Below are 9,578 nucleotides of genomic sequence, written 5' to 3'. Positions count from 1 at the left end.
CCCATGCAAACAATGGCACTTGTCCACACTTTAAGGGGCCAATAAGGAATTACACCCACGTGACTTTCTGCTGGCGGGTGGGAATATTCTGAGCAGCCAAACTATTTTCATGAGATTGAAATCAAGTCAATTGTATGCTGATCGGCCTTTCAGGGTGAGATCCTGTTTGCGCCAGTGGAAGGGGTCCGGGAAGATCACAGGTCATTTGGCATCAGGTGCATACACTTGGCATGATTTTTCTGGCCCACTACGTTGATCAACTGGTGCAGTGAACACCCAGAGTAAACCCATGCAGAAATGGGGAGACTGTGTAAACTCCAACTGACAGTCACCTGAGGCCAGAATTGAACCCAGGATGCCAACACTATGAAGCAGCAGTGCTAACCAATGTGCCACCATCCTGCCTTTTCTAGGGGGTTCTCTACAATGCGAATTGTGTTCTGCTGAGGCTTGAGTTGAAGATACATCTATATTCTTGGGCCTCGTGTTCCAAAGTGTTAATCTTTGTTCCTACTATGCACTTGATCTAGCTCTGGATATTAAACTGAATGCTGGACTCCTCCAAGATCAGTCAGTTAGTCACTCTGGCTACAGTATCCATCTTGGTGAACCACAGTTGATTCTTGAGAAGTATGAAATTAGCTTTTCAAGCAATTCCCTATAAAGCAGCCTCATTCTTCAGGGTCTTCAGTACTGTGTAGTTAAGCAACCTTATGTGAGAGCAATCGATGCACTCTCGCTGCTGAACCTCACAGTTAGAGTTTGCAAGTAATTGGATTTGAACTTCCTGTCCAATAGCGTCCCAATACTAATACCCCTAACCCGCCCTTGCAGCCTGGCCTCTCTCAAAGCAGGGCCCCAAAGTCACTCCCAACACTATCCCTCTGTTCACCACCTCCCACCCAGTTTGCAGCTTCAAAATGGAAGGGGCTCTTAACTGGATGGGGACCAGATTAAGTCCAGGCATAATGCCTTGGAGGATTGCAATGGGGTTCCACCCTAGCACTGAATGTCTTAGACCCCTCACCCTCTTCCATCCCGACAAGATCTGTGCATGGTGCAATGTGGCTGGAAAATCACAATCATAAATTTTATAGTACAGAAAAGGACCTTTTAGCCCACCATGCCGGTGCTGACGATCAAGTATCTATCCATTCTAATTGCATTTTTCAGCACTTTGTCCATAGCTTTGTATAGTATGGCACTACAACTAATTCATCTAACTTCTTCTTAAACATTGTGAAGTGCTCAGGAATATTGGCTAAAATATATGCAGCTGTGACTGTGACCATATTGCCCTGTTACAGCCCTCTCAATTTTGGCACAAGTCCCAGATATAACAAACTTTGCAACGTTGACTAGATCAGTTGTGGCTTTGTTGTATCTATTGCAAAGGTCAATGCTGGATGGCCTTTACATATTTTCTTAATTATTAAAGTTGTTTCTCCTGGGATGGAATTTGAACTTACATTGCTTCAGAGGCAAAACTTCTATAAACTGGCGAGAGCTGGCATGATAAAATGTAGTCATGATGTGGATGTGCCGGTGTTGGACTGGGGTAAACACAGTAAAAAGTCTGACAACACCAGATCTTGGGTTCATGTCACACTATCTGTAACCCCCGTGACTTGCCTGGGTTTGCATAACCTCACTCACTGTGCTGTCTGGAGACAATGCACATCTCTTTAACCTGTGATCAGTGCTCCTTCCACACACATTGTCAGCCACTTTAGGACTTGAACAGCAGGTTAGATGTAAAGATTCGCATTCTAATTAGTAATCTCTAAACTGTCTGTGCTTTATATGCTCTGTCTGAGGCCAGAACTCTCCATTCACCTGACGAAGAGGGAAACCTCGAAAGCTTGTGAGTTTACTATCAAATAAATCAGTTGGACTAAAACCTGGTGTTGTCAGACTTTTTTCTATGATAAAATGTAGACATATGGGAAACCTGGGCAACAGTTTAAATGTCAGATGATCAAATAAAGTCCCTCATGAACTTGTATTTGTTTACCTGGTGGATGAAATTCCTCAGGTATTTCTGCAAAAGACAAGTTCAGACTTGAATTAACATTAAAGAGGAGGAGGATTGACGTATTCATGTCTCAACCACAGAAACTAAAATTCCTGAAACATTCAAGCTGTGAAATACAAACAGCTGGTGCCCATTGCTCAGAGTGGCTGAACATTTGAACAGCAGAAGCTGAAGTTTATGGAATGGGCTTTAGTGACTGAATGCATTATTCTAGTACATTTGTGAAGCACACTGTGGATCCTCTAAATTGCTGTGAAGAGGAGAATTAGGAATACAATAAGTCCCCTGTATAAGTGGTGGTTGTGTTCCCACAAATCATCACTTAAAATGAATCAAATTTATGAAAACCCTGCTTTTTGATAGGATTATATTTTTAAGTTCGAGTTAGGAACCATTAGATATTTCTAGCCCAATGAAAACAAATTGTCCAAGTTTCAGTATTGTACCACAGTGTTTCATTGTGCATTCCTTGCAAAATGAAGTAAATCACTAAATATAAAATAAATCCTTTTATTGGGAGTGGCTTTGAGTGATTTACAGCCTCAATACTGGGCATAAAGATCAATGCCAAGGGGACAGAGCCTAGGGAGAGGTTTGGGAGCTGGAGGAATAAGGGATGGAGTCTGCTGGGGTGAGGGGGTCTGCCTCGCGGGGGTGGTCTGCAGGGGTGGGGGGAGTATCGTCACTGCTGGGGGGGTGATATTGGGGCACTCTGGGACGGACGGGAGGTCTGACCTAGACCAGGAATGCTCATGGGGGCTGCTATCAGATTGTGGGGAAGTTGGGGGGCCAGCATTGCGTGGTTCCCAGGCTGGCCATTGATTTAGCTGGCCAGAAAAGTGCAGGCTCACAGTTCAGGATCACTGTGCATGTGCAGAGGTCCAGAACTATCAGATTCTGGTGTGAAAAGGCCTCCCCCCGAGCTTTTAATGATATTCGCAATTGTGACCCCTGCATTGCACAGAGTACAGGAGATTCTTGTCTGAAGTCACATTGAAAAAACAATCATGATTTACACCAGTTTTCCTGTGAATTCAGCACTTAGAACTTTTTTGGGACAATTGCCCCTACTGCTTCTCATCCAACCTGTCTAGTGGTGTTTCAACTTCTGGATACATGATCTGAAAGGATTTGCTATTGCTACCCTCATTCACAATGGGAGAAAGACAGAAACAATCAAGCAATGCAATTACGAAGGACAAAAATTGTACCCTCCCCGAGCTCTATCCAGCAGAATGGAACTCTCCCAACAGGATTTAATGATGCATGAGACACAAGAGATGCAATGGCCCACAAAACAAAAGAAAGTGCAATTGCAGTGATCAGCTGTGAATCAGGACATAAAATACAAATATCACTTTACAGCGAATCAGTTCAATTGGGGCATCTCAAAATGAGGACTTATTGAATGCTTGGTCTGAGGTTACAGAATGTAATAGAATACATTATTGTTGCTGCTGGTGCCTCACAGATGTCCTGTATTGCACAGTGAAACTTATTATGAACATAGGAACACAAGTAATAGGAGTAGAAGTAGGCAAAAAAGGCCCCTTAAGAGTGCTCCGCCAATAAATAACATCATGGCTTGTGATTGTGTTTCAAATTCCACATTTCCATCTATCCCAATAACCTTAGATTCTAGGTAAGCAATGGAATCAATCTACCTCCACCTTAAAAATATTTAATGCCTCTGTCTCTAGTGCCATCTGAGGTAGGCAAAGCCAGAATTGCAGAACTCTCTGGAGGAAAATAATTCTCCAAATCAATGTTCTTAAAAGGCAACCCTTGAGTTTAAAACAGTGATCTCTAGCTCTGGATTCTCATACAAGGGAAAATATCCTTTCCACGCCCTCCTTATCGCGGTCATTCATTATCTTAAAAACTTCAATCACGTCACCCCCCGATCATTGAAACTCCAGTGGAAGCAAGCCCAGTCTGTCCGACCTTCCCGTATAAATTCATGCCAGCTATCAATCCAGGAACTCTCCTACCTCCAAGCACAAAGTTCCATCCTCCAATAAGGAGAACAAATTTGCATTCAATATTCAAGATGTAGACTCACCAATGCCCTGTAAAATCTGAAATATAACCTGTTTACTTTTATGTTCAATTCCTCTTGTAATAAAGGATAGTGTTTTTGAGCCTTCTTAATTACTTGCTGTACCTTCATAGCGAGGGGGATTGAATATAAAAGTAGGGAGGTCTTGCTGCAGCTGTATAGGGCATTGGTGAGGCCGCAGCTGGAGTACTGTGTGCAGTTTTGGGCGCCGCACCTGCGCAAGGATATTTTGGCCTTGGAGGGAGTGCAGAGGAGGTTTACTAGGCTGATACCGGAGTTGAGGGGGTTGAGCTATGAGGAGAGGCTGAATAAACTAGGCTTGTACTCGTTAGAGTTTAGAAGAATGAGGGGAGATCTCATTGAGACGTATAAGATGATGAATGGGATGGATAGGATAGAGGTGGAAAGACTCTTCCCGCTCAAAAAAGACAGTAGGACTAGGGGGCACAGCCTCAAGATAAAGGGGGGGCGGTTCAGAACGGAGTTGAGGAGGAACTTCTTCACTCAAAGGGTGGTGAATCTCTGGAATTCTCTGCCCGTTGAAGTGGTGGAGGCTGCCTCGCTAAATATTTTTAAGAAGCGGGTTGATGGGTTTTTGATAAGAGAGGGGATTAAGGGTTATGGGGAGAGGGCGGGAAAGTGGAACTGAGCCACGACAGATCAGCCATGATCTTATTGAATGGCGGGGCAGGCTCGAAGGGCCAGATGGCCTACTCCTGCTCCTATTTCTTATGTTCTTATGTTCTTATGTACCTGTATAGTAACATACTGTGAGCCATGCACTACAACACCTAAATTGCCCCCTCCTTAGACATCAGCAGTTGTTCTCTATTGAAGTAATGCTCTGCTTTTTTATTCTTCTTACAAAAGTGAACAATTTCAAAATTTCCCACTTCATACTTATCATTACTACTTTTCTGAATCTATTGCATCTAGATTGATGGAAGCCTTACACAAAGTGATGCAGAGTATCTTCAATCTGAAATGCAATTTTCCTTCTCCAAGGCTCTATGATGGTCATTCTGAACTATATAAAGGTATCAGCAACAGAAAGCTCAGTGAGGACCATGTGAAGAAGGTTTGTCTCTGATGCTTGATCCCTCAGTACTTGCTGTAGACACAGTCTAGCTGACATGTCCTTCAGAGTTTGTCCAGTAACACTATTACTGAGCCATTCTTGATATTCTACATTGATATTGCTCATCAAGTCACCATTTATGTTTCTTTCAAGTGGTGTTCAACAAGGAGGAGTACGCATTTATCAGCTGAGGGAAGTCGGTAGCTGGTGATATGAGGATTACTTCCTTTTACATGTTAGACCTTTCTGCCTAAGGGACAGGGCGCACCCAGGAATGGCAATGGTGTACTCTGTGATATTGCTTGGAACATAGGATTTTGTGCGTGTGACTATTTTGGACAGTTGTGTTACCAATCTGTAGAATAATTCTGTCAATTTTGGCATAAGTACCTAGATGGTATTGAGCCTTTGGAGCATTGACTGGATTGCACGTGGCACTGTTGTGTCAATTGCCAGGTTAACCTATTTGTGTTTTTTATTTTTAGACTTGTTTGTCCTGGAGTGGGTTTGGACCTTATATTGCCTCAGAGATGAAAGCTGGCAGCATGAAATTTGAACATATTAAAAAGTTAGCCAAGAGATCAAATGTCAGAAAATCAGAGATTTTTATGGACAGGACTGTATTTTTTACCTGGTGGAGAGTACTTCTTTGGTTTTTCTGGAAAATACAAATTAAAACTTGAATTAATATTAAAAGGATGAAGATTTGAGGTCACATAACACCAAATTGGAGACCAACAGGTTTAACTGAAACCATAAGCTTTCGAAGCACTGCTCCTTTGTCAGGTGAAGTGGAACAGTTGTAGTTTTTTTTTCTGAGTTGTAGTTTTTTTTCTCGTGCCCCTAACCCTATGAATTAGTGCAGAGAGGATACCCGATTCTCTACACTGGTAGAGAATCCCACCCTTCCACCTCCTCTAACCTAATTACAAGTGTGTGGGAAGTTTTTTTTTATATATTTTTTATTTTTCTGCTGGTAATTGATTCAGGGATGGCAGTTCAGGCTGTAAGCTGCATCTCCTGTGGGATGTATGTAGTGAGGGACTCCAGCAGTGTTTCAGGTGATTTTACTTGTAGGAAGTGTGATAGATTGCAGTTTCTGGAGGAGCGTGTAAAGGAGCTGGAGGTGGAATTAGAGGAGCTCCGCATAATTCGGGAAGTGGAGGAGGACATAGATAGGAGTTATAAGGAGATAGTCACTCCTAGAAATAAGTCTTGGGTCACTGCCAGGAAGAGGGGAAAGAAGCAGTTGGGGGGACAATCCCCTGGGGCTGTTCCCCTCCAAAATAGGTTTTCGGTCCTGGAGGCTACAGTTGAGGAGGAATCAACTGGGGATAGCCAAAGGGAGCAGGTCTCTGGGGGTGAGCCTATTGTAAAAGCTCAGGTGGTTAGGGGATGCAAAAGATTGGGCCTCGTGATTGGGGACTCCACAGTTATGGGGACGGATAGGAGAGTCGGAGGTAAGGGTAGGGAATCAGGGCTGGTGTGTTGCCTACCAGGGGCTGGGGTCCGGGATGTATCGGAAAGGGTATTCAGGACTCTTAGGGGAGAGGGAGATCAACCCCAAGTTATAGTTCATGTGGGGACACATGACATAGGGAGATTAAGGGAAGGGGATATTAAGCAAAGATTTATGGAGTTGGGGTGGAAACTAAAGGCCAAGTCTGGAAGAGTAGTTATATCCGGACTCTTGCCTGTGCCACGGGATAGTTTAGAGAGGAATAGAGAGAGGGAAAGTTTGAACTCGTGGCTGAGGGGATGGTGCAGGAGGGAGGGGTTCAGGTACTTGAGCAATTGGGGCTCGTTCTGGGGAAGGTGGGACCTCTATAAGAGTGATGGTCTACACCTGAACCAGAGGGGAATCAATATCCTGGGGGGTAAATTTGCAAAGGCTATGCAGGGAGGTTTAAACTGATTCGGAGGGGGGGTGGGATCGTGAGTAGAGGGGGTGAAAGTGAGGGGGGCATAGTTGGGGAATGCAAGGCACGGCATAGTGGGGGTAGGGCGGAGCGGGGTTTGAAATGCGTATACTTTAATGCGAGGAGTATTCGCAATAAAATGGATGAACTTGCAGCGTGGATCAGTACCTGGGACTTTGATGTTGTGGCCATTTCAGAGACATGGATAGAGCAGGGTCAGGAATGGTTGTTGCAGGTTCCGGGGTACAAATGCTTTAGTTGGAGTAGAGAAGAAGGTAGAAGGGGGGGTGGGGTAGCATTGCTAGTCAAGGACTGTATCACAGTGTCGGAGAGGAAGTTTGATGAGGACTTGTCTGTTGAGGTAGTATGGGCGGAGATTAGAAATAGGAGAGGAGAGGTCACCCTGTTGGGAGTCTTTTATAGACCTCCTAAAAGTTCTAGAGAGGTTGAGGAAAGGATTGCGGAGTCAATCCTGGTTAGGAGTGAAAGTAATAGGGTAATTGTTATGGGGGACTTTAACTTTACGAATATTGATTGGAATTGCTATAGTTCTAGCTCGTTAGAGGGGTCAGTGTTTGTACAAAGCGTGCAGGAAGGTTTTTTGACTCAGTATGTAGATAGGCCAACTAGAGGTGAGGCTATATTGGATTTGGTGCTGGGAAATGAGCCAGACCAGGTGCTAGACTTGGAAGTTGGTGTGCATTTTGGTGATAGTGACCACAATTCGGTTACGTTCACCTTAGTGATGGGAAGGGATAGGCATGAACCTCGGGTCAGTAGTTTTAGCTGGGGGAAGGGTAATTATGAGGCTATTAGGAGTGAATTAGGAAGCATAGATTGGACTAGGAGATTACAGGGACTGGGAACGTCCGAAATGTGGAGTTTTTTCAAGGAGCAGCTACTGCGAGTCCTTGATAGGTATGTCCCTGTCAGGCATGGAGGAATTGGTAGATCTAGGGAACCGTGGTGCCCTAAAAGAGTTGAGTCGATGGTTAAAAAGAAAAAGGAGGCTTATGTTCGGATGAGATTTGAGGGCTCAGGTAGTGCACTAGAAAGCTTTAGATAGGCTAGGAGGGAGTTGAAGAGGGAGTTAAGAAGGGCTAAAAGAGGACATGAGAAGATCTTGGCTGATAGGATTAAGGAGAATCCTAAGGCATTCTATAGGTATGTCAGGAACAGAAGGTTGGTCAGGGCAAGATTAGGGCCAGTTACAGACAGCAGAGGGAAGTTGTGTGTGGAACCGGAGGAGATTGGAGAAGCATTGAACCAATATTTCTCTTCGGTGTTCACGCAGGGGGACATGAATATAGCTGAGGAGGACACTGGGTTGCAGGGGTGTAAAATAGACAGTATTACGGTTGATAAGGGGGATGTGCTGGATATTCTTGAGGGGCTGAAAATAGATAAGTCCCCTGGTCCGGATGGGATCTACCCTAGGATTCTCTGGGAGGCTAGAGAGGTGATTGCAGAGCCTCTGGCTCTGATCTTCAGGTCGTCATTGGTCTCTGGTGTAGTCCCGGAGGATTGGAGGATAGCGAATGTTGTCCCATTGTTTAAGAAGGGGAACAGAGACTTCCCCGGGAATTATAGACCGGTGAGTCTTACTTCTGTTGTGGGCAAGGTTTTAGAAAAAATTATTAGGGATAGGATTTATAGTTATTTGGAGTGTAATGAATTGATTAGAAATAGTCAGCATGGTTTTGTAGCGGGTAGGTCGTGCCTTACTAACCTTATTGAGTTTTTTGAGAAGGTGACCAAAGAGGTGGATGGGGGCAAGGCAGTTGACGTGGTATACATGGATTTTAGTAAGGCGTTCGATAAGGTTCACCATGGTAGGCTTCTGCAGAAAATGCAGATGTATGGGATTGTGGGTAATCTAAGAAGTTGGATCAGGAATTGGCTATCAGATAGGAGACAGAGGGTGGTGGTTGATGGTAAATATTCATCATGGAGTTCGGTTACGAGTGGTGTGCCTCAGGGATCTGTTTTGGGGCCACTGTTGTTTGTAATCTTTATTAATGATCTGGATGAGGGTATAGTTGGGTGGATTAGTAAATTTGCTGATGACACCAAAGTCGGAGGTGTGGTAGATTGTGAGGAAGGGTGTCATAGTCTGCAGGGAGACTTAGATAGGTTGCAGAGCTGGGCCGAGAGGTGGCGGATGGAATTTAATGCGGAGAAGTGTGAGGTAATTCACTTTGGTAGGAGCAACAGATGTGTCAAGTATAGGGCTAACGGGAGGACTTTGAATAGTGTGGATGAACAGAGGGATCTAGGTGTATGTGTACATAGATCCCTGAAAGTTGGGAATCAAGTAGATAAGGTTGTTAAGAAGGCGTACGGTGTCTTGGCGTTTATTGGTAGGGGGATTGAATTTAGGAGTCGCAGCGTCATGTTGCAACTGTACACTACTCTGGTGCGGCCGCACTTGGAGTACTGTGTGCAGTTCTGGTCCCCACATTACAAAAAGGATGTGGAGGCTTTGGA

The sequence above is a fragment of the Carcharhinus amblyrhynchos genome, chromosome 6 (assembly GCF_965287045.1).
Source record: "Carcharhinus amblyrhynchos chromosome 6, sCarAmb.v2.hapA, whole genome shotgun sequence".
Lineage (NCBI taxonomy): Eukaryota > Metazoa > Chordata > Chondrichthyes > Carcharhiniformes > Carcharhinidae > Carcharhinus > Carcharhinus amblyrhynchos.
Note: the sequence above shows the minus strand (reverse complement) of the source record.